This window comes from Sus scrofa, chromosome 5 (genome assembly GCF_000003025.6).
Source record: "Sus scrofa isolate TJ Tabasco breed Duroc chromosome 5, Sscrofa11.1, whole genome shotgun sequence".
In the NCBI taxonomy this organism is placed as follows: Eukaryota; Metazoa; Chordata; class Mammalia; order Artiodactyla; family Suidae; genus Sus; species Sus scrofa.
In genome coordinates, this window is record NC_010447.5 from 63,447,041 (window position 1) to 63,471,436 (window position 24,396).

General features: G+C 40.1%; 1 pseudogene; it reads right to left on the reverse strand.

Annotated features, from left to right (window-relative positions):
- The window catches only part of LOC110255226, a 39,785-nt pseudogene extending 17,051 nt beyond the window's left edge, over positions 1-22,734 (reverse strand).

Sequence of the window (24,396 nt, forward strand, 5' to 3'; positions counted from 1 at the left end):
TGCTACTAAAAAACCAATGGGTCAATGAGGAAATCAAGAAGGAAATTAAAAACTACCTTGAAACAAATGATAATGAAGACACAACCTCTCAAAACCTATGGGATGCTGCGAAAGCAGTGCTCAGAGGGCAATTTATAGCAATCCAGGCCTTTCTCAAAAAAGAAGAAAGATCCCAAATTGACAACTTAACCCTCCACCTAAACGAATTAGAAAAAGAACAAAAAAGGCCTAAAGTCAGCATAAGGAAGGAAATTATAAAGATCAAAGAAGAAATCAATAAAATAGAGACTCAAAAAACAATAGAGAAAATTAATAAAACCAAGAGCTGGTTCTTTGAAAAGGTGAACAAAATTGACAAACCCCTGGCCAGACTCACTAAAAAGAGGAGAGAAAGAACCCAAATAACCAAAATTATAAATGAAAAAAGGAGAAATCACAACGGATACAGCAGAAATACAAAAAAAAAAAAAACATAAGAGAATACTATGAACAACTATATGGCAACAAGTTTGACAATCTGGAAGAAATGGACAATTTTCTAGAATCTTACAGCCTGCCAAAACTGAATCAAGCAGAAACAGACCAACTGAACAGACCGATCACTAGAAATGAAATTGAAGAGGTCATAAAATCACTCCCTACAAATAAAAGTCCAGGACCAGATGGCTTCACAGGTGAATTTTATCAAACATATAAAGAGGAATTGGTGCCCATCCTCCTTAAACTCTTTCAAAAGGTTGAAGAAGAAGGAATACTCCCAAAGACATTCTATGAGGCCACCATCACCCTCATTCCAAAACCAGACAGAGATACCACCAAAAAAGAAAACTATCGCCCAATATCATTGATGAATATAGATGCAAAAATTCTCAACAAAATCTTAGCCAACCGAATCCAACAACATACCAAAAAAATTATACACCATGACCAGGTTGGGTTCATCCCAGGTTCACAAGGATGGTTCAACATACGCAAATCAATCAGCATCATACACCACATTAACAAAAAAAAAGTCAAAAATCATATGATCATCTCAATAGACGCAGAAAAAGCATTTGACAAAGTTCAACAACCATTCATGATCAAGACCCTCGCCAAAGTGGGTATAGAGGGAACATTCCTGAATATAATCAAAGCCATTTATGATAAACCCACAGCAAATATAATACTCAATGGGGAAAAACTGAAAGCCTTCTCACTCAAATCTGGAACAAGACAGGGATGCCCACTCTCACCACTGCTCTTCAACATCGTTTTGGAAGTCCTAGCCACAGCAATTAGACAAACAAAAGAAATAAAAGGCATCCATATAGGAAGAGAAGAGATAAAACTGTCACTGTATGCAGATGATATGATACTATACCTAGAAAACCCTAAGGACTCAACCCCAAAACTCCTTGAACTGATTAATAAATTCAGCAAAGTGGCAGGATATAAGATTAACATTCAGAAGTCAGTTGCATTTCTGTATACCAGCAATGAAACATTAGAAAAGGAATACAAAAATACGATACCTTTTAAAATTGCACCTCACAAAATCAAATACCTCGGAATACACCTGACCAAAGAGGTAAAGGACCTATATGCCGAGAACTATAAAACTTTAATCAAAGAAATCAAAGAAGATGTAAAGAAATGGAAAGATATTCCATGTTCCTGGATTGGAAAAATCAATATTGTGAAAATTGACAATCTGGAAGAAATGGACATACTACCCAAAGCAATCTACAGATTCAATGCAATCCCTATCAAATTACCCATGACATTGTTCACAGAACTAGAACAAACAATCCAAACATTTATATGGAACAACAAAAGACCCAGAATCGCCAAAGCAATCCTGAGAAACAAAAACCAAGCAGGAGGCATAACTCTCCCAGACTTCAAGAAATACTACAAAGCCACAGTCATCAAAACAGTGTGGTATTGGTACCAAAACAGACAGACAGACCAATGGAACAGAATAGAGAATCTGGAAATAAACCCTGACACCTATGGTCAATTAATCTTTGACAAGGGAGGCAAGAACATAAAATGGGAAAAAGAAAGTCTATTCAGCAAGCATTGCTGGGAAACCTGGACAGCTGCATGCAAAGCAATGAAACCAGAACACACCCTCACACCATGCACAAAAATAAACTCCAAATGGCTGAAAGACTTAAATATATGACAGGACACCATCAAACTCCTAGAAGAAAACATAGGCAAAACACTCTCTGACATCAACATTATGAATATTTTCTCAGGTCAGTCTCCCAAAGCAGTAGAAATTAGAGCAAAAATAAACCCATGGGACCTCATCAAACTGAAAAGCTTTTGCACAGCAAAGGAAACCAAAAAGAAAACAAAGAGACAACTTTCAGAATGGGAGAAAATAGTTTCAAATGATGCAACTGACAAGGGCTTAATCTCTAGAATATATAAGCAACTTATATAACTCAACAGCAAAAAAAACCAATCAATCAATGGAAAAATGGGCAAAAGACCTGAATAGACATTTCTCCAAAGAAGATACACAGATGGCCAACAAACACATGAAAAAATGCTCAACATCGCTGATTATAAGAGAAATGCAAATCAAAACTACCATGAGATACCACCTCACCCCAGTCAGAATGGCCTCATTAATAAATCCACAAATAACAAGTGCTGGAGGGGCTGTGGAGAAAAGGGAACCCTCCTGCACTGCTGGTGGGAATGTAAACTGGTACAGCCACTATGGAGAACAGTTTGGAGATACCTTAGAAATCTATACATAGAACTTCCATATGACCCCGCAATCCCACTCTTGGGCATCTATCTGGACAAAACTCTACTTAAAAGATACACATGTACCCGCATGTTCATTGCAGCACATTCACAATAGCCAGACATGGAAACAATCCAAATGTCCATCGACAGAGGATTGGATTCGGAAGAGGTGGTATATATACACAATGGAATACTACTCAGCCATAAAAAAGAATGACATAATGCCATTTGCAGCAACATGGATGGAACTAGAGATCTCATCTGAGTGAAATGAGCCAGAAAGACAAAGACAAATACCATATGATATCACTTATACTGGAATCTAATATCCAGCACAAATGAACATCTCCTCAGAAAAGAAAATCATGGACTTGGAGAAGAGATTTGGTGCCTGATGGGAGGGGGAGGGAGTGGAGGGATCGGGAGCTTGGGCTTATCAGACACAACTTAGAATAGATTTACAAGGAGAGCCTGCTGAATAGCATTGAGAACTATGTCTAGATACTCATGTTGCAACAGAACAAACGGTGGGGGAAAAACTGTAATTGTAATGTATACATGTAAGGATAACCTGACCCCCTTGCTGTACAGTGGGAAAATTTTTTAAAAATTTAAAATTTAAAAAAAGACTTAAATATTTAGCTAAATTAGAGAAATTCCTTGAAAAGCACCACTTGAAATGACACAAGAAGCAATAGAATATGCAAATAATGCTGATTTATTAAAAATATTGAATTTGTAATTAAATCTTTCTGCCAGAACAACAAAAAAGATATAAAGCTAACAACTTCATGTTCAGATGTATTTTTTAAAGTTAATAACATGTGAAATTAAAATTTCCTGAATTTTAATGAATAACTTTGTGCTTAAGAAATACATGCTGAGAAAACTACTAATGTAATCTGATGTATATAATAATTTTAAATAGTACAGAAAGGTAAAAAAAAAAAAAAAAAAACCCTGACATGTATGTTTATTGCTTCTACATTGTTCTCTATTTAGGTTTACTTAAAAAAAATTTCCCCTTGATGCCTGTTGCCCTGATCTGAGAAATGAATAAGCAATGAGAAAAACCAATTTACCATAAAATATATTTCTTTTGAAGCTAGTTTTCCCTCACTCTTTACCTTTAGGGACATTCCCCTCCAGGAGCATCCTGAGTACCAGTTAGCCCTTCCCTCTCTTACCTGAGCAGATCACAGAGGCTGTGTTTCCATGGGCACAGTCAGGAACACCCAGGGCAGTCACAGGGCAATGCCACAAGAAGGACTCAGCCCCAGAGCAGTGAAATCGGGCTTTCCACATCTGATCACCTCCCTCTGCTCCCTTCAGGGTGGAGAGGGCGACCCCACAGCCGAGCTGACGACACACAACATTGGCATTGGCCATGGTCCAGTGGGAGGCACAGAGTGTTCTCCATCCTCCAGAAATATTCATCTCCACTCGCCCCGCACACTGAGAGGTGCCATTTCTCATGAGCCGGACTTCTGAGTACACTGGTGGGAGAAGACGGGATTTCAGCAACATCTCAGTTTTCTTACCTGAACTGGATAGACAGGGAGGTTGGGTCCTGATACACGTCTCACCTGAACAGACAACTTGAACAGCTCCACTGTGGTGACAAGTGCCTCCTGGACAGGGCACTCTGGGGCAGGACCTGAGCACGGACTCCTCCCCCTTACACCTGAACTCTTCAGGCCAGACCTGGTCATCTGACCCTCTGAGGGGCCTCTGACCCAGGACAGACACAGCCTTGCCGCATCCCAGCTCTGCACAGATGACCTGGGCAGTGGGGAATGTAAAGTTCCCATCAGACACTGGCGTCCAGTCTTCTCCAGAATGCACTTCTACTCGCCCTGAACAGGGTCCATTCCCTTGAGCTAGACGCACGAATCCTAAGAGAAACAAACAAACAAAAAACCAAGTAGTGTTCATGATCCTGGCTTGACAGCTGGAAAAAACATGTCACAGGCAATGGTGTGAAAGCTTCTCTCTTCCAGGTGTGGGGCATGGAGAGAGAATTTGACAGTGTCAGAGTTGCATTTTCACGAACAAGTTTCTGAAGAGAAATGCAGGAAGATTTGAGGGGTCAGTTTGGAATGGCTGAATCCCAAGAATATATACTTTGAAGTTGGTTAGAAATGAGAATTCCTTATCAAGGGGCCTGGAAATTACAGGGCTCAAGACTGGTCATTTGGAATGATCGAATATTAGGAACACGTACTTTAGCATTGGTTGGAAAAGTGACTTTCAAATTTAGGGGCATGGGACCTAAAGAGCCCAAGGAAATAATGCACAATGTGTGGGCACTTCAGCTTGAGTATAGAGATGTGAAGAACAGAACCAACCCAGAGTGACGTGATTATGAGAGGGCAGAGACCTGGCACGTAGACAAAAGTTAGAAAGCCATCCTGAGCATTGTGGGGCTAAGCATCTGATAAATTTTCTCCCCAGGACCCAATCCTCAAGGGACTTGGAGTAGAGAAAATCATGAGGGCTGGATCCATGAGGGTATGCTGCCCTGTATACAGATGAGGGCTCAAGAAAAGTAATATAGACATAATAAATAATCTACTTTTATGGTACCAAATTTTGTTTTTCTAATAATTTTTTATTGCAAAATTTCCAAGAATTTCTCAGGCGGCCTAATGTGTGAAAAGTTGAGTCTAAGTTATGTTAGGAAAGCTCAGAGAGTCTTAGGAGAGAGATCAGTTGGTCCCAGCCATTTCTCTTGAAAACCTAGGATTTGCCAATGAACCTGGGAAAGAGTGAGCTCCAAGCAGAAATTCATTAGACGGTGAATTTGCCAAATGATTCTTACCATAGGTTTCTCTCCTGAGATAGAAATATAGAAAATGCTAAAGGGTGATGTTAATTGACTTTCATTTTATCATTGCGCTAATTCTGTATTCATATCCAACATCAACAAGATGACAGAAAGGGAGGTCCTCAACCATCATTCTCTGCAGAACAATGTATACCCAGCAGCATACCTGCCAACTTCAGACACACCTGTATACCCAGAAGCAGCTCCATGATGCGGCTCCAAACCTGCACCACCATGGTTCTAGAGGCAGTCCTGTCTGCCCAGGGATCCAAATGGAGACACACCATTTAGCATCAACAGTAACAGGATTGCCAAGTGTGAACACGAGTGCAGAATTATAATACAGCCCTGTGATCTGCTTCCAGCCTCACTCTACCACAGCAGGGAGACAATCCTACGCACCCAGGCACCCAGAGGAAGCCAAACCCACCCACGCTCCTGCCACAGGCTCGCTGATTGAAGACATAATAGTAGCCCCAGCAGCCGCCCATAACCTGTTTCCAGCTTTGCTCAACATGATCCCAGTTCTGTCAGTTCAAGGACCTGGCAGAATAAGATCTTTATTTGTCGAAGCAGTCTATAAATTCTGGAAGAGAGTCTGCCCCTTCAAATGCACAGTCACCAATGAAGGCTATACAAATCGTGAAGAATCTGGCAAATATGATGCCATTTAAAGAAACTAATAAATCTCCATTAGCCTACCCTAAAGAAATGAAGATCTATAACATCCCTGACAAAAAATTTAAAAGCTCAGTGAGGAGATCCCATCATGGCTCAGTGTTAACAAACCTGACTAGGATCCACGAGTATGTGGGTTCAATCCCTAGCCTCATTCAGTGGGTTAAGGATCTGGTATTTCTGTGAGCTGTGTAGGTTGCAGGTGCGGCTCAGATCCTGCATTGCTGTGGCTGTGGTGTAGGCTAGCAGCTACAGCTCCAATTCAACCCCTAGTCTGAGAACCTCCATATGCACTGAGTTTGGCCCTAAAAAGACAAAAAAAAGTTTAATTTAAAAATAGAAAACATAAAAAAGACAAGTTCTGGAATACAAGAAAACAACTGAATTGAAAAATTGAATAGAGCACTTCAAGCAAAGTGTATCATGCAAAACAGATTATCGGCAAACTTGGGAACTATTTCAAATCATCTGATTAAAGGAACAAAAAGGAAAAAAATGAGTAAATTATACATATGTGATATAAGGGAAACTTTGCAGCAAAATTATGCATGCAATATGAGTCCCAATAAGAAAACTGAAAGATAAAGAGGCAAAAAATTGAATTTAAAAAATAACAACTGAGGAGTTAGCTGTCGTGGCTCAGGGGCAATGAACCTGACTAGTGTTCATGAGGATGTAGGTTCAATCCCTGGCCTTGCTCAGGGGGTTAAGGATCTGGCATGTAGGTTGCAGGTGCAGCTTGGATCCCTAGTGTAGGCCAGCATCTATAGCTCTGGTTAGACCACTATCCTGGGAACTTCAATGTGCCATGGCTGTGGCCCTAAAAAGTAAAAAAAAATGTGAACCTCTGAAATCTAGGGAGAGAAAAGACATCTTGATTCATGAAGTCCAAAAGTTTTAAATAGGTAGAACCCAAAGAGGTCTATACCAAGACACATTATAATTTAATTATCAAAATTCAAAAACAAAGATAATTTTTTTTCTTTCCAGGGCTGCACCCATGGCACATGGAAGTTCCCAGGCTAGGGGTATAATTGGAGCTGAAGCCACTGGCTTGCTCCCAGCCACAGCAATGCCATACTGGAGCCACATCTTTGACCTACACCACAGCTCAGAGCAACACCAGATCCTTAACCCACTGAGCCAGGTCAGGGATAAAACCTGTGTCCTTATGGATATCAGTCAGATTTGTTTTTGCTGAGCCACAACCAGAACTCCAAGAGAAAGCTAATTTTGAAAGAATCAAGAGAAAAGTGATTTGTTCCATACAACGGAGCCCCTATTAAGACTAATAGTAGATTTCTCAGCAGAAAACTTGCAGGCCAGAAGAAAGCAGGGTAATTAATATATCCAAAGTATTTAGAGGAAAAAAACTTGCCAACCACCAAAACTTTACATAGCAAACTGCCTTTTAAAAATGAAGGAGAGGGTTTTTTTAGTTAAAAAAAAGATAAGCAAGCACTGAGGATGTTTATCACCACTAGACCCACCTCTCATGGGTAAAGTTAAATATGAAGAGAAATACAGAATATTGAAATACTGTTATCATGGCACATAACTTGCTTTTAATCTTAGTTTATGAATCAAAAGACAAAAATAGTAAGAATAATTATAACCACAAGAATGTGTTGATGAGAACACATTTATTATAAAGAAATGAAATCTGACATCAATTACATAAAGTGTAGGGAAGAAGTAAAATGTAGAGTTTCTGATTACTGTTGAAATTGTTACCTTAACTGTATGCAACTTCTTTTACAGACTGCTATAAGGATAAAATGTTTGATGCAAGTTCACAGGTAACCATAATTAAAAGTTTAGCTTATACCCAAATTAAAGAGAAAGCAGCAAAGTATACCATAAAAAACATCCTTCGCAAAGACAGCAACAGAAGAAGAGAGGAATAAGAGAAGTACACAACAGACAGAAAACAGTGAACAAAATGGCAGCAGTTAAGTCCTATACCTTTCAATGATTATTTCAAATGTAAATATACTAAACTTCCCAATCAAAAGAAGTAGAGTGTGTGAACAGATTTTAAAAAATAAGACCCAACTACATATTCTCTACAAGAGACTCACTTTAGTTATCATAAAACACATAGGCTAAAAGTGAAGAGGTGGATAAAAAAATTCCATGCAAATAGCAACAAAAAGAGAACAAAATCAGGCAAGAGTCTAATTCCAAAACTTTCACAAGAGACATAATGATAAAATAATTAGTTCGACGGGAAGTTATGACCAATTACATACATACATGCACCAAACATTAAAGCACCTAAATATACAAAGAAAACACTGGCAAATCTTAAGGTAGAAATAGAAACAGTACAATAATAGAAGACTTCAATATCATGCTATCTATAATGGATGGATCATTCAGACAGAAAATCAATAGGAAACAGCAGAACTGAACATTATAGATCAAATTAAACTAAGAAACATATAGAGAACACTCATCCAACAATAGAAGAATATAAATCCTTCTCAAGAAAACAGAGAATATTCTCCAGAACTGATGGAATGCTAAGTTACAAATAAGTCTTAACAAATTTAAGAATTTTGGAGATTCCATCGTGACTCAGTGGAAACAAATCTGATTAGCATCCATGAGGATGCAGTTTCAAACCCTGGCCTAGCTCAGTGGGTTAAGGATCCAGTGTTGCTGTGAGCTGTGGTGTAGGTCACAGACTCAGCTCGGATTTGGCATTGTTGTGGCTGTGGCATAGGCCAGTGGCTATGGCTCCTACTCGACCCCTAGCCTGGGAATTTTTTAATTTAAGAATATCAGGGAGTTCCCGTCGTGGCGCAGTGGTTAACGAATCCGACTAGGAACCATGAGGTTGCGGGTTCGGTCCTGCCCTTGCTCAGTGGGTTAACGATCCGGCGTTGCCGTGAGCTGTGGTGTAGGTTGCAGACGCGGCTCGGATCCCGCGTTGCTGTGGCTCTGGCGTAGGCCGGTGGCTACAGCTCCGATTCAACCCCTAGCCTGGGAACCTCCATATGCCGCGGGAGCGGCCCAAGAAATAGCAACAACAACAACAAAAAGACAAAAGACAAAAAAAAAAAAAGAATATCGGAATAATTCCAAACATCTTTTCTGACCACAATGGAATGAAACTAGAATCAAGAATGGAAAAAAAGGAAAAATTCATAAATCTAAAGATAGACTAATATTTTAAGATTTTTTTTCTATTTATATAAAGAATGTCATTGGGATTTTGATAGAGATTGCATCAAATCAGTAGATTGCTTTGACTGACATAGACATTTTTAGAAATATTAATTATTCTAATCTGTGAACACAGAATGCCTTTCATTTATCTGTATATCTCTAATTTCCTTCATGAAAGTTTTCTATATCAAATATTTTATAATTTTAAAGGAATCTTACATGCTTTAAAAAAAAAAAAAAGAGCGAGAAGAAATCAGCAATCGAGCCATAATCTGGAGAATTTCAAGCTGCATAAGCCTCCATATTAGTCAAAAGTTTTTAGGATATTTCATCACCCTTTGCTCCTCCTATCTACCTCTTAACCCTGGATTTTCTCATTTCTCCCACTTCAGACGAGTAAATCCAATCTTAAAAGATACAAATGGATGGAAAAAAAAAGTAAAAAGGGAAGCAACTGCTATAGAATGAGGGTGGGGTATGTGGCAGGGAAAGATAGCATACTATGAAGTTTTGAAGCTAAAGGAGGGAAACCAAAAGAAAAATGCAACATTGGTAGTGTAAGAATTATATTTTAAAGAGAATGAAAAGTAATCAATTAAAGAAGATTTTAAATTCATCAAGTACAATCCCCCAGTTTCTGAGAGTATTCTGATTATATATTGCTAGACTTCTTTCTGGTAAAAGACTGCATAGAAATGCCCAGCATCCATTCAAAAAATTACTAGACTTCCAAAAAAAGAAAGAAAAGGAAAAATATAGCCCATAACAAATTTTTTTCTTTTTTGGCGGGGTAATTATTTATATAATGATTTTTATTTTTTTCTATTATAGCTGGAACAGTGTTCTGTCAATTTTATACTGTACAGCATGGTGACCCAGCAAAAAGCCATAACAAATTTTTAATGAATAATCATTAAAAACAAACTTGGAAATTACAGAGATCATTGACTTGGCTGAAAAGGGCCTTAAGCCACTAATATAAATATGCCTAATTAAGCATAAAAACAGAGGAAAAAAACTAGAAAAAATAAGCCAGTGGAACTTCCAGAACTTAAAATCACTATATATCTGGAATGAAAAATTATCTGGAACTAGAGATTGCAGAGTAAAAGCAGTGGAAAGTTTAAAACCTAGCAATTGATTATCCAAATTAAAGGACAGAGAGGAAAAAAAGGACAGAAAATATGAATATAAACTCAGTGGCTTGCAGGATAATATCAAACCATGTAAAAATATGTTTACTTGGAAATTCCGAGTAAAAGATGAGTAGAAAAAAAAATCTTTTAAAATGACAGATGGAATTTTTCCAAATTTAATAAATACTATAAACCCACTGATGCAAGAGACTAACAAACCCCAAACAAGATAAACATAAACAAAACCACCTAGGACATTTGACTATATAATTGCTGAAATTGATTAATAAACAAAAAATAGGAAATATTGACACACTACCTGCAGGGTAACAATGATAAGTATTATTGGCTTCCTGTTTGAGGCAATGCAAGCCAGATGGTAATACAAAAATATCTTTGAAATAGTGGAGGAAAGTTATTAACCTAGAATTCAATCATTTGGGAAAATAACTTTCAACTCTGAGAGAAAATTAAAATGTTTTCAAATGAATAAAAGATGATAGAATTTGAGAACACCAAACGTACACTACACAAAAATGTTACCAAAGGTTCCAAAAGCTAAAGGAAAATGATAACAGATGAAACATGGATCTATTCAAAGCTATAGGGACTGCACTAAATGATACTTCTGCAAATAAATTTTTTTTTTTGTCTTTTTGCTATTTCTTTGGGCCGCTCCCGCGGCATATGGAGGTTCCCAGGCTAGGGGTCCAATCGGAGCTGTAGCCACTGGCCTACGCCAGAGCCACAGCAATGCAGGATCCGAGCCGCGTCTGCAACCTACACCACAGCTCACGGCAACGCCGGATCGTTAACCCACTGAGCAAGGGCAGGGACCGAACCCACAACCTCATGGTCCCTAGTCGGATTCGTTAACCACTGCGCCACGATGGGAACTCCCAGATAAATATTTTTAAAAACACTTTTCTTCATTGTTAAAATACTAGAATATTTAAGGCAAAGAAACAGCATTGTGTTACCTAATTTACAATATATTTATAAGTATAATGTGTGGCAACAATAGCACAAATGACAAGAAAGGGAAGAATGTATAGTTAGATGTTACATTATACAGTCAATGACTTAATATCATTTGAAGGTAAAATGTCACTAAAGAGTAATAATTTTAACATTATGGTAAGCTCTTTAAAAGGGAAGATATAGCTCATAAACCAATGAGCACAAAATATAGACCCTTGAAAATATTCAATTAAAGACTAAAATGGAACAAAGAAAACAAAATAAATAGCAAGCTAGAAAACTTAAGCCTAACCATAATGATAATTACACTAAATTTAAATAATTTAAACACCCCAAATGAAATCAAGATGATCACACTGGATAAAAGTAAGACAAAATCATATTCTGTATACAAAATCTTTGACAAAGAAGGCAAGAATATAAAATGGGGAAAAGACAGTCTTTTCAGTAAGTATTGCTGAGAAACCTGGACAGCTACATGCAAATCAATGAAGCTGGAACACACCCTCACACCATGCACAAAAATAAACTCAAAATGGCTTAAAGACTTAAATATAAGACAAGACAACATCAAACTCCCAGAAGAGAACATAGGCAAAACATTCTCTGACATCAACCTTACAAATGTTTTCTCAGATCAGTCTCCCAAAGTGACAGAAATAAAAGCAAAAATAAACCAATGGGACTTAATCAAACTGACAAGCTTTTGCACAGCAAAAGAAACCAAAAAGAAAACAAAAAACAAGTTACAGAATGGGAGAAAATAGTTTCAAATGATGCAACTGACAAGGGTCTAATCTCTAAAATATACACACAACTTAACAACTCAACAGCAAAAAGCCAACAGCCCAATTGGGAAATGGGCAAAAGACCTGAATAGACATTTCTCCAAAAACATGCATAATTAAATGTAAATACAGATAGGGGTCAAAAAGATATACCATGCAAACACTAATCAGAGAAAGCTGTATGTACTATCTATGTTAATATCATACAATGTAAGACAACAGGACAAAGAATGTATTTAGAAAGAAAAAAACATTTCACAGTAACACACACAAAAAAGTGTGCAGTTTCAAAATCAGTGTGATACAACTAAAACAGTGCTTAGAAGAAAAATTTAGAGCATTGTTGCTTCCTGGATGCTTACACTAGGATAGAAAATAAAGCTAAGTGTAAAAGATCCAAAATTCCATCTCAAGAATCTACAAAAATAACAGCAAATAATAACCAAACAAGATGAAAAAATAACAGAAGTCAATGAATTAAGAAACAAATGCACAATAAAGAAAATCAATACAGTCAATTGGTAATTATTTTCCTTATTTTATTTATTTATTTTTTTTGGCTGTGCCCACAACATGTGGAAGTTCCCAAGCCAGGGAGCAAACCCCAGCCATAGCAGTGACCTAGCCACAGCAGTGACAACAAATCTTTAATCCACTAGGCCATCAGGGAACTCCAGGTAATTCTTTTTAAAGGGGTAATAAAACTGATAACCCTCTACCAAAAATAATCGAGAAAAAAATAAAATGGAAGTTCCCTTTTGGATATGTATCATACCAGGAACCACGAGGTTGCAGGTTCGATCCCTGGCCTTGCTCAGTGGGTTAAGGATGGGGCGTTCCCACGATCTGTGGTGTAGGTCACAGACACGGCTTGGATCTGGCATTGCTGTGGCTGTGGCGTAGGCTGGCAGCTGTAGCTCCAATTAAACCCCTAGCCTGGGAACTTCATATGCTGAGGGTGCAGCCCTAAAAAGGACAAAAGACAAAAAAAAGAAAAAAGAAAGAAAGAAAAAATAAGAGAATACATAAATTTAATCATACCAGGAATGAAGGGGGGTTATTGCTATAGATCCTACCAATATTTAGGTGCAATATAAGAACAAATTTTATCCTATTTGAAAAATGGGCTGAATCCATAAAAACTACTTGAACAATACAACTCATCAAAATCTGATACTACAAAAAATGGAAGATCTGAGTAGTGCCAAATTTGTTAAAGTAATAGAATCCATATTGTAAAAACTTCCCACTAAAAAAAAAAAAAAAAAAAAAAAAAACGGCAACCTTCAAAGACTAGCTCTTCCACAGAGCTCAGAAACTACTGTTACATCAAGATAAAGGAGAAGGGAGGGAAGAAATGAGAGCAGGAAGGAAATAAAAAACAGAAGCTTTGGTCAATAAACCAGTTAACAAGAATCTTAATCCCCAATCACCCTTCCTGCAATCAGTTTCATCTTCCCACAACCATTTTTTATTTCTGTACCCAGACCTTCTCAAGTTGAAAAGCTATTCCCAAAACTTTCGCCCAAACCCCCTGAAGTCCCCTCTTATTTCATACAAGCTCCTCTACATTCTTCTCAGGTCATTGTTTCTACCTCTGGATTTCTCCTAAACACAGCTCATTACATCCAACAATCAACTAAATAGACCGAAATTTTTCTTCCACATCCCATTCCTAAAATTAAGATGAAGAAACTCCAAGAGTTCAATATTAATTAAAAAATTTGAAAGGCATGCTCTTCTACTCCCATCTCTTCTCTATCATCATCACTTTGACTTACCTTTACATCACTAAACATGTTTTGAAAATATAAATTAGTAGAAGAAATGGTAACTGTCGATAAAAAATATGGGTGCCTACATTAGAGCAATAGTAGTCATGGAGTACAATGTTTAAATGCCATCGCACCTTCAAACTCTTCTTATTTTTAAGGGTATCTTAATTGGATTTAATATCAAGACATTGATTTTCTCAAAATGATAACATTAAAAGCTCCGATATCACACAAATTTCCAGCTCACGCACTCTATTTTTATCAAAATAAGTCAGGGTCTCCTGTAGGGTTTCCACAAGCTTATCTTGAAACCATAATTAGGATATTGTGACAATTGAGAATGTTGCTCAAATGCCAGAAAACAGGTTTTTCTTAAAACAAAAATTCCTAACTGAAATTAAAAATTCCTAACTGAAAATAATGATATAATAATAATAATGGAATAACTTTTACAGTGATGAACAGGTTTGTAGCATATATTGTGGTAGTGATTTCAGAGGTATATACTTGCCTCCCAAAGCAGTCAGGTTGTATGCATTACATATGTACAGTTTTTTGTATGTCATACCTCAATAAAGTAGCATAAAATAATTATTTTCTGGGAGTTCCCATTGTGGCTCAGTGATAGTGAACCCAACTAGTCATAAGGACTTGAGTTTGATCCCTGGCCCCACTCAGTGGGTTAAGGATCCCACACTGCCATGAACTGCAGTGTAGTTTACAGATGTGACCCAGATCTGGCGTTGTTGTGGCTGTGGCATAGCTGGCAGCTACAACTCTGTTTAGACCCCTAGCCTGGAAACTTGCATATGCTGTGGGTGTGGCCCTAAAAAAAATAAAAATAGTAATTATTACTTTCTTAGGGACCTCAACTAGTATCATCAAAGATCTGCTGAAGGTGAGATTGGAAAAATTCTTCCCCAAAATAACACCAAAGATATGATTGGCTACGGCTGCTAAGGACCTGCTACAAATGGTCTCAGGTCTCCCCCATCCCACCTATGAGATAGTTAACCCTTTCCTAAGACCCAACCACTTATATTAGGAATTCACTGTGATATCTCATAATATCTAACTCCAGTGCAGCTGTTCTGATGGGATTAATATCTTGGACATTTCATCCACTATTGTGATAACAATTGGAAATATCTCTGGCAGATACTGCAACCACTCTCACACTCTAGTTTCACTGCAACCACCTTGACACAGGTCAATACACTTAGTACTGAGCACAGCGTATAAGTCTCTCAGACTCATTGTTCTTTGTACTTACTTTGCTCCAGCTACTGTATTGTTAATTTTAAAACTTCGCATTTTCCTGCTGCCACAACATCCCCACAAACAGGATGTAAGCACCACCCCCAGGTGACCAGGTGCACCAATGTGATAAGACTAGCCCCTGCCAAAATATCTCTTCTTGCCTTGACTGCAACCTAGTAACATTCAAATGCACTAATGCTGTGAATATTGGTATACAAATATCTGTTCGAATCCCTGTTTTCATTCTTTTGCACACATAACCAAAAGTGGAATTGCTGGATCATATGCTAATTCTATGTTTATCTTTTTTTTTTTTTTTTTTTTGGCCATGCCCAAGTATGCAGGAATTCCTGGCCCAGGGATCAAACCCAAGCCATGCAGGACAATGCCAAATCTCACTACTAGGCCACAAGAGAACTCCTCAATAAAATCCTCTTGTGCCTTTTCCTTATATAAGTCCACCCTGACCCAGTATTGTCCACTCACTCTTTTGACTCCTCATGCTTCATTGAGCTAGCCCCCTTAGAGACTGCCCCCCTCCCATATAGACCCCTTATGTTTGTGGTGACTCTATCTCCCTTGGACCAGTAAGTATAATAAACTATGTTTGACTGACCCTCTTCTATGTCTTCTTTTGTAGCCTAACCTGACTGACCATTCCATGAAAGGATAGAAATCAGCTAAGTAATGAAACTAATTCATAAAAGTACAGCCCAGCAGTGGTACCTGTCGGAAATATTTGACCTCACCTCCCTTCTTCTTAGGACACACCACAGAGATCTGAAGGTCCAGTGGTCCACAGGTCTGGAGCATTTACTATCCAGGGACAGGCAAGCCCTTATGCTCCCTTGAGCACCTAATGCTCTAGGATCACTGTGTGACCAGAGTCTTCACGTAAGTATGTTCTAAAGGCTATGATCTCGTTTACCTAGACTTATTCTGGGAATGAGACTGTGGCTTTTCCTGCTGGGGATCCCCTCCCAGACCAGACAGGCCTTACCTGAGCAGACTGCTCCAATACTCTGGTCATGAGAGTAGGTATGATTATAGTTTTTGAAATCAGAATGAACACAATTATGGATAGTGAAAGGTGATTCTGGCTCTGTATTGCTGCAGTTAACAAATAAAACCCAAATAGGACCAAGCCTTGGTCCAAAATAAGACCCTCTGGGAGCATCAATAGCAGGTCCACATCCCAGTTCTTCGCACACCACCTCTGCATCTCGATGAACCAGTACTGCATATATGCTGAGGCCCATATTCCTGGTGCTTCACTTCCACTCTCCCCTCACATCGGTGGCGTCCATCCTTCAGCCTCAGCTCCAGAGCTGTAAGAGAGACACAGACACAGAACACGGGACACAGAAGAGATTTTAAAAACATGCAGTGGTGTGCTGGTAAGTGTTAAGAAAATGTGCACTGTGAGGGGAAAAACTCCCCGTACTGCATTTGTTAATTTCTGTCATATAAATATTCCCACGGTGGCCAATTCTAAGCTACCAGTGTGGCATCACTGAATGGGAGCAGGGAAGGGATATTCCCAATTATCTCTCACAAGCCTGTAGAACCAGCTCCAGGGTCACCCTTGAGGGCAGGTCTTCAGAGACTCTGGAGGCTGCCTTCCCACCAGATGTGCCCAAGGCCAGTAGGGCTCCAGCTTCCCTGTCTCAGTTACAGTCATGACCATGATCGCAGGGAGAATTTTTCCCTTCCTTCTCTGACCCATAGGGGGCATTCTCATCTAGCTTGGGAACAGAGGACTATGGTGAGCAGCCTCTCCAATGTCTTAACGATTCCTGCCACCTGGTACTAATGTCCTTACGTAAACCCCATACTTTACTGTACTTAACAACATGCATCTAACAAATGGGATTTGCCAAAAGTGATGTCCCTTGAGAGATAAGGTTTCAAGCCAACTCTGATTGCTCCCTTATTGGCCTCTCTTGCTCTCTCTTGCTATGCTGAAGCCACTGCCATGTCTGAACTGCAAATGGAGAGACCCCCATGACAATGGAGGCCTCCAGCCAACAGCCAACAAGGAACTGGGACTCTTATTTAACAGTCCACCAAGGCTGAAGGCTGCCACAACCAGGTGAGTCGTGTGAGTGGTGCCCACTCCTAGCTGAACATTCACATGACTGCAGCCTTGTGAGAGATCCTGAGTCAGAGGACCCAGGTAAGCCATTCAGGTTCCTGACCCACAGAAATTATGAGATGCTAGGTGTTTATTGATTTAAGTTGCCAATTGTGGTAGTAATTTTTTTCATAGCAATATATAACTAATGTAGGTGTTCCCTCCAGAGTCAGAAAACAGCAGGTTGAACCAGCTAGAGATTTCTATGAACACCTAAATTCATACATCCATATAAGACTCCTTCCTGTGTGAGCAGTTCTGCTGCCTGGTCTTACCTGGGATCTGGGACCCAAATCACCTCTCTCTGTCATGTCAGTTTCCTATCCAGTTCCTAGGCTCCTTCTGGCATGTCAGGAACTGAGAAGTTAGTTTCTGAGACCTTGAATCATCTCCATTAACTTTGAATTCAGGCCAACAAGATGAAAATTTTTTCCCTATAACCTAACAAGTGGTCCCTGGAGTATTATTCACACAGCTCAGTCAAATCCCAAACCCTCACCAAGATGACACATCCAACAGATGACATTTTCCACAATAAATAGTCATGCTCTTGCATAGAAACAGATTCAGAGCTTGAATCTCTAGGTTATCCAGATAATATCAATATTTGCACTTGTGTTAAGATGGTCTGCTATTAACATAATAATGTGACATCATGAAAAAGTAATAAAACCCTCTATAAAGGAAGTTATCTTCATCCTCCAACTCAAATTATTTCTATGAATAACTTTTATAAACAAAGTGGTGTGTTGTCAAAAAAATCAGGCACACAAAGAAACAAACATCCATTAACCAGAACCAAGAGAAACTACAAAAGCAGACACAGAGACTTCTCATACTAGATACATTAGATACTAGATTCTATTAGTACACATACTGTATTTAAAGAAATAAAATACACTGTTAAAGAATCTTCAAGGAAGTAAAAAATGCATAGAAAATTTATTAAGCCTAAAATTACTACTATGAATAAAAAATACACTTGCTGAAATTTAAAATTTTGCATGAGATTAAATTCAAGCAAGAGAGAGTTAGTGAAATAAATAAGGCAGAATAAATTATTTGAAATGCCCTCACAGACTAACAAAAGAAGGAAAAATACAGAAGAGAAAATTTTAAATTTAAACAAGATTTAAAATAAGTTAAATTGAAATATGGGAAGGAAGAGAGGGAGTCAGAGCCAGACAGACACAAAAAGGGAGAGAATTAGAGCAGAGGAAATATTTGAAAGATATTGACTGAGAATTTTCTAGAATTGATGAATGATACTAATCTTTAGAGTGAGTAAGCTCAACAAAAACTCAGACATATAAAAAGGAATTCATTTGGAGGAACATCATAGATGGAAACATTACTGGTGTTCAGCTATGTTTAAAATCCTTTTTCTGAGCACATGGAAGTATTAATACTTCCTTGCCTGCTTGAAGCTAAGCATAAACATGTATTCTGACTTACCCAATGAAGTGTGAGAACAAATGATGTGTGTCACTTCCACACAAAAACATTTAAGAGACAATATATGCTTTTACATAGGAAATACCACAGCCTCATGTTGCCACTACTCATAATAGCCAAGACATGGAAACAACCGAAATGCCCATCGAAACAGATGAATGGATTAAGATGTGGTACAATGGAATACAATGGAATACTACTCAGCCATAGAAAAGAACAAACTAATGCCATTTGCAACAACATGGATACAACTAGAGATTCTCATACTGAGTGAAGTAAGTCAGAAAGAGAAAGACAAATATGACATCACTTATGTGTGGAATCTAAAACATGGCACAGATGAACCCATTGCAAAACAGAAACATACTCAAAGACACAGAGAACAGACTTGTGGTTGCCAATGGGGGAGGGGGGAGGAAGTGGGATGGACTGGAAGTTTGAGGTTAGCAGATGCAAACTATTACATTTAGAATGGATAAGCAATGAGGTCCTACCGTACAGCACAGGGAACTATTTCTAATCTCTTGGGATAGACCATGATGGAAGATAATATAAGAAAAAGAATGAAAGAATGTATGTGTATATATATATGTATGTATGTATGTGTGTGTGACTGGGTCTCTATGCTATACAAAAGAAATTGGCACAACACTATAAATCAACTATTCTTTAGTAAAAGTAATATTAAATTAAAAAGTAAATAGGGAAGTTCAGGGCAACTTTTTTCATAATAGCATAAACATTAAAAACTACTAAATGTCTGGCGAAATACAATTTATATTTTAAGGTAGACGAGAAACATTAAACATAAAATTCTCTCTGTGTGTTTATTTGGTCCTCCCCCCTCCCTAATGTGCAGTGTGCACCTGCATTACATATTAATCAGAACTTTTCAAAAATGGGAATGCCTGCTCAGCTGGGAAGTTCATTTTTTCCCTTTCCTCTGATGTCAGAAATGTAACTTGCTAAAAGAACAGCATTCTTTCCTAGCTCTCTAGGGGGTCATGGTGACTTGCTGCTAAACTGGACAATGTACCCTTATTGAACTTCATATACAATACCAGTATATCTTTTGTCTCAAAAACGTATATGACTGTGCCTTCAGTTTCTAACGGGCAGAACAGTTCCCAAAGCTCTCAGAGAATCAGCTCCTGGGTTATAATTCTCAGTTTGGCTAAAATGAAATTCCCTTTTTTTTTTTCATCTTCCCTTCACCGTAATTAAAATTTCATTGACATGCCCAAGCGATTAGGTGAGTATATTGTGTTTCAATTATATAATGAAATAATTGGAGGCAATTAAAATTTTCCATATTAACCCTGTAATAGCCTATATTTTTATAACTCTACAATGAGATATTTTTAGGGTGTAAAAGAACAGTTAATGGTGAAGATATCCAAAATATATTGTCTTTTAAAAACAAGTTACAAAATAATATATATTGTATTATCTAAACTTGAGGATCTATGCTTTTGAGTATAATGAGTATAACTGTATGTGAAGGGACAACTTTTTTTCCAATGCCCATAGTGGAGACTCCTGTAATGTGTGCCCAGCTCAGAAATCATCAAATACTCAGAAAGTAAAGGAATGTAGGTTTAAAAGGAGCAAGTCCATTGTATAAAGTACAAGAAAAAATTTTAGTAGGATAACACTGAATGGCTTTGTTTCAGGGAAAATGAAAGGAGTACTTGCTTTGGTGAATGTTCTTTCTTCTTAAGTAACTACTGAGGAAACGTCCTACAGTTTTCCTCATAAGGGAGTGGGCCTCGTGTCAGAACATCTATTATTTGCTCCCCTTCATGGGACCAAAACCAACCTCTGCACTTCAGAACCATCAGAAGGAGAATCTTCACTAGCATGTTGTCAGCAATCCAGGAGTAGAGACTTGTGGGGAGGGGGTTTCCCAAGGAAAGTTATGGGACTAGAGACTGAGGTCTAAGGGGATGACAGTGAGATCTGAGAGAGGACAGGACTGTACTGAGGACCAGGACCCAGATCTGAAAGAGCCACCAGCTCCAGACTTAAGACTAGGTTCAGGAATTCCTGTCGTGGCTCAGTGGTTAACGAATCCGACTAGGAACCATGAGGTTGCAGGTTCGGTCCCTGGCCTTGCTCAGTGGATTAAGGATCCGGCATTGCTGTGAGCTACGGTGCGAGTTGCAGACGTGGCTCGGATCCTGTGTTGCTGTGGCTCTGGCATAGGCCGGAGGCTGCAGCTCCGATTAGACCCCTAGCCTGGGAACCTCCATATGCTGCGGGAGCGGCCCAAGAAATGGCAAAAAGACAATAAATAAATAAATAAATAAATAAATAAATAAATAAATAAATAAATAAAAGACTAGGTTCAGCAGCACTAGCTCTGATGCCTGCAGTCCTCTCACTCAGTGAAAATCTAATCCAAGGCAAGAAGAGGGCATGAGAGAGAAAATGCACCTATGAAGTTCACAACAGATCCTAGGGAACTAAAAGGACCATTGTAGGAGTTGCCACTGTGGCACAGTGGGTTATGAATACAACTGTAGTGGATTAGGGCAATACGGACACTTGGGTTAGATCCCCAGCCCAGTGCAATGGGTTAAAGGATCTGGCACTGCTGCAGCTGTGGTATAGGTCACAGCTGCGGCTTGGACGCAGTCCCTGGCCAGGGAACTTCCATATGCCATGGGTGCAGCAAGAAAAGAAAAGAAAAGAAAAGAAAAGAAAAGAAAAGAAAAGAAAAGAGAAGAGAAGAGAAGAGAAGAGAAGAGAAGAGAAGAGAAGAGAAGAGAAGAGAAGAGAAGAAAAGAAAAGAAAAGAAAAAAAGGACCATTCCAGGACATCAGAAGACAACTCATGGAGACTGGGGCGGGGATTCAGGAAATGTTCTATATCTATTGCTGTACATCAATTAATCTCTATAAACAAAGGACCCCTCTCCTGGCTGCAATTCCACTGCTCTACAATGGACACCTGGAAGGAACAGGTGAGGCCAGGAGGCAGAGCCTCTCACAGAGCCCAAAACTTCACAACAGACAGAAAGGAGGCTGGGGGATTGAAGGAAAGGTGCCAAGGAGAAGCAGGCAGGTGCAAGATTATCTATGATCTGGTTACATGCAACTGACATGACCCCCCAACCCTGTGGGCACCCACTGTGTTTCACAAACCAACTGATTCAATCCCTTCTCGGCAGCCCTGTTCCTCTCACACAGACAGGCTTACAAACTCCTCACATATACTTTACACTTTACACACACACAAGCACAGAGCCAAAAGGAGCTTAAATGCGTAAAACATGGGAATCCAGTGGAGAGTCCTCTACAAAGCAGGCAAATGGCGTGTGTGGGGAACAGCCCGGACACCCAGCTGAGGTCAGTCTCTGGACCTGCCACACACTGGGAGCCACTGGGACTCAACAGAACCTCCCTGAGAGCAAGAGAGACAGTGGACAAGACTGAAACACACTCACCTCAGTCCACACCAAATAGCATTCCTCTGTAAAACCTGCTGCTACAACCGGTCCACCCTCAGCAGGAGAGGACAGAATACACATGGGTCACTGAGGTTTCTTTTTGGTCAAAAATATACGGTCTAAATTAAGACTTACTCTTCATAAATCCAGGGACATTTCCCTTTAACACGGTGTCCAACCCCTGGCTGTTGATCCCAAGAAAGAGACGAAACTCTTACCTTGAGCCCCCACCATGATGAGCAGGAGGAAGCAGAGTCCCTGAAGAGAGAGGTGTCTGTCCAGAGCCATCCTGACTCCCAAGTCATCAAGGTCAAAGTCCCAGCTGCAAAATAACCTGGGAGGAGGCATCAGGGGACCAACAAAGGTCTATATAGACCCATCCCCTGACACCCTCCCTACCGACAGCCAATAGAGATGTCTTTTACCATTTCAGATGCTATCAGAGGCTTCATCTCCATTTTTTGAAGCTCAGACACCAATTAGCTTCTGAGCCTTCAACATCTCCTTATATGAGCAACACCGTCCTTTGACCTCATGCTTCCGTGGGTCCCTGAGAACAAGGCCCCCATAACCCGGCTGGCATAGAACAGTTGCATCAAAAAGCGTGAGTGCTTTCTCTCTCCCTGACCATCTCTTGGGCTTTCTCTCCCCACCATCATCCTGGCTGATCACCACAGGCTGTGAGATCTCACAGGGTCGGGATGCTGGGACCAGGTGGCCCCTGGAAAATATCTTTGATGTAATCAAGCATTGATCTTCCCTGTGACCGAGCCCAGGGCTGAGCGGAGTACCACAGAAGACTCCAAATACAAGAATCATCAGCAGGCCAGCAGAAAGTGAGGACCAGGAGCACAGGACTTCACAGGTGAACGTGGAGGGGGTGAGGTGAGAGCCATCAGCTGGGAGGCGTGATTGCTGGTCTTTCCCCCCGGCTCAGGGTGATCTAGTTACCGGGTCCTGGAGCACAGAGGGGCTCATAGTAACACGGGGCTTTGACAGAACCTAACGTTTCCCCTCGCGCACTTTTCTTAGCCCCTAAGACCAGTCTGTCCTGCACAGACATGTCCCCTGGAGCCAAAGTCTCCTTCTCCGGGATGGGAAAGGCTCCAGTCTACAGGGGATTTATAGACCCGATGTCCTCCTCTCTGTGCAGCTGCCCAGGGCCAGCAGTCCTGCCCTGAGGGTCAGGATGGGGTCAGGGGTCAGAGCCACTGGTGCACTTGAACCACATTGTTTCCTACAAAACACAGGCTGACCTCGATGACACGAGTGTGTCCAGGCAGAATCCCCTTGGACCTAGTCCAGAGAGGGCCCTGCCCTGGATCCTCCACATCAGAGGACAATTCCCCACTGTCCAGGCCCCCAGCAAAGAGAGGGGTCCGTGAGCACAGGGGACACACACACCCAGATAGTGTCCATGCCTTCCCCCTTCTAGACCATCTGTGTGTTCTCCTGCCCCAGTGGAGGAATCTCCTTACCCAGCGGAGCCCAGCTGACTTCAAGACCTGCAGTGGCCCCTTCCCAACACATCCAGAGTGGACAACGAGTGAGCAGCCCTGGTTCTGACAGTGACCGAGAGCCTGCTGTTTTCTGTGGAGGTTTAGACCAGGGCTTCTCAAAGTACAGACCATCTGCAGGCAGCATCAGCTGGGATGCTGATTACCTGAGAGGCTGTTAGAAATGAAGGTTCTCAGGCCACACCCCAGGCCTAGAAAGTCAGAATCTGTGTGTCACAAACTTTCTAGGTTATCCTTACGCACATTAAGGTTTGAGAGGTACTGGTTTATGGGGAACAAAGACACACAGGCTGGGTTGCAGCACCTGCTCACAGGCCAGGCCCCAGGCTGCTGGGAGATGAGGGACCTGGAAGAGCAGATGACAGGCCTCAGCCTGGCTCTCCCCTCAAGGCCACATTCTTACCTCTTCTCCAGCTTCAGGGTCCTCTGAGGGACAGGGCATTGCAGCACATTTTGGGCAGGGGATGCC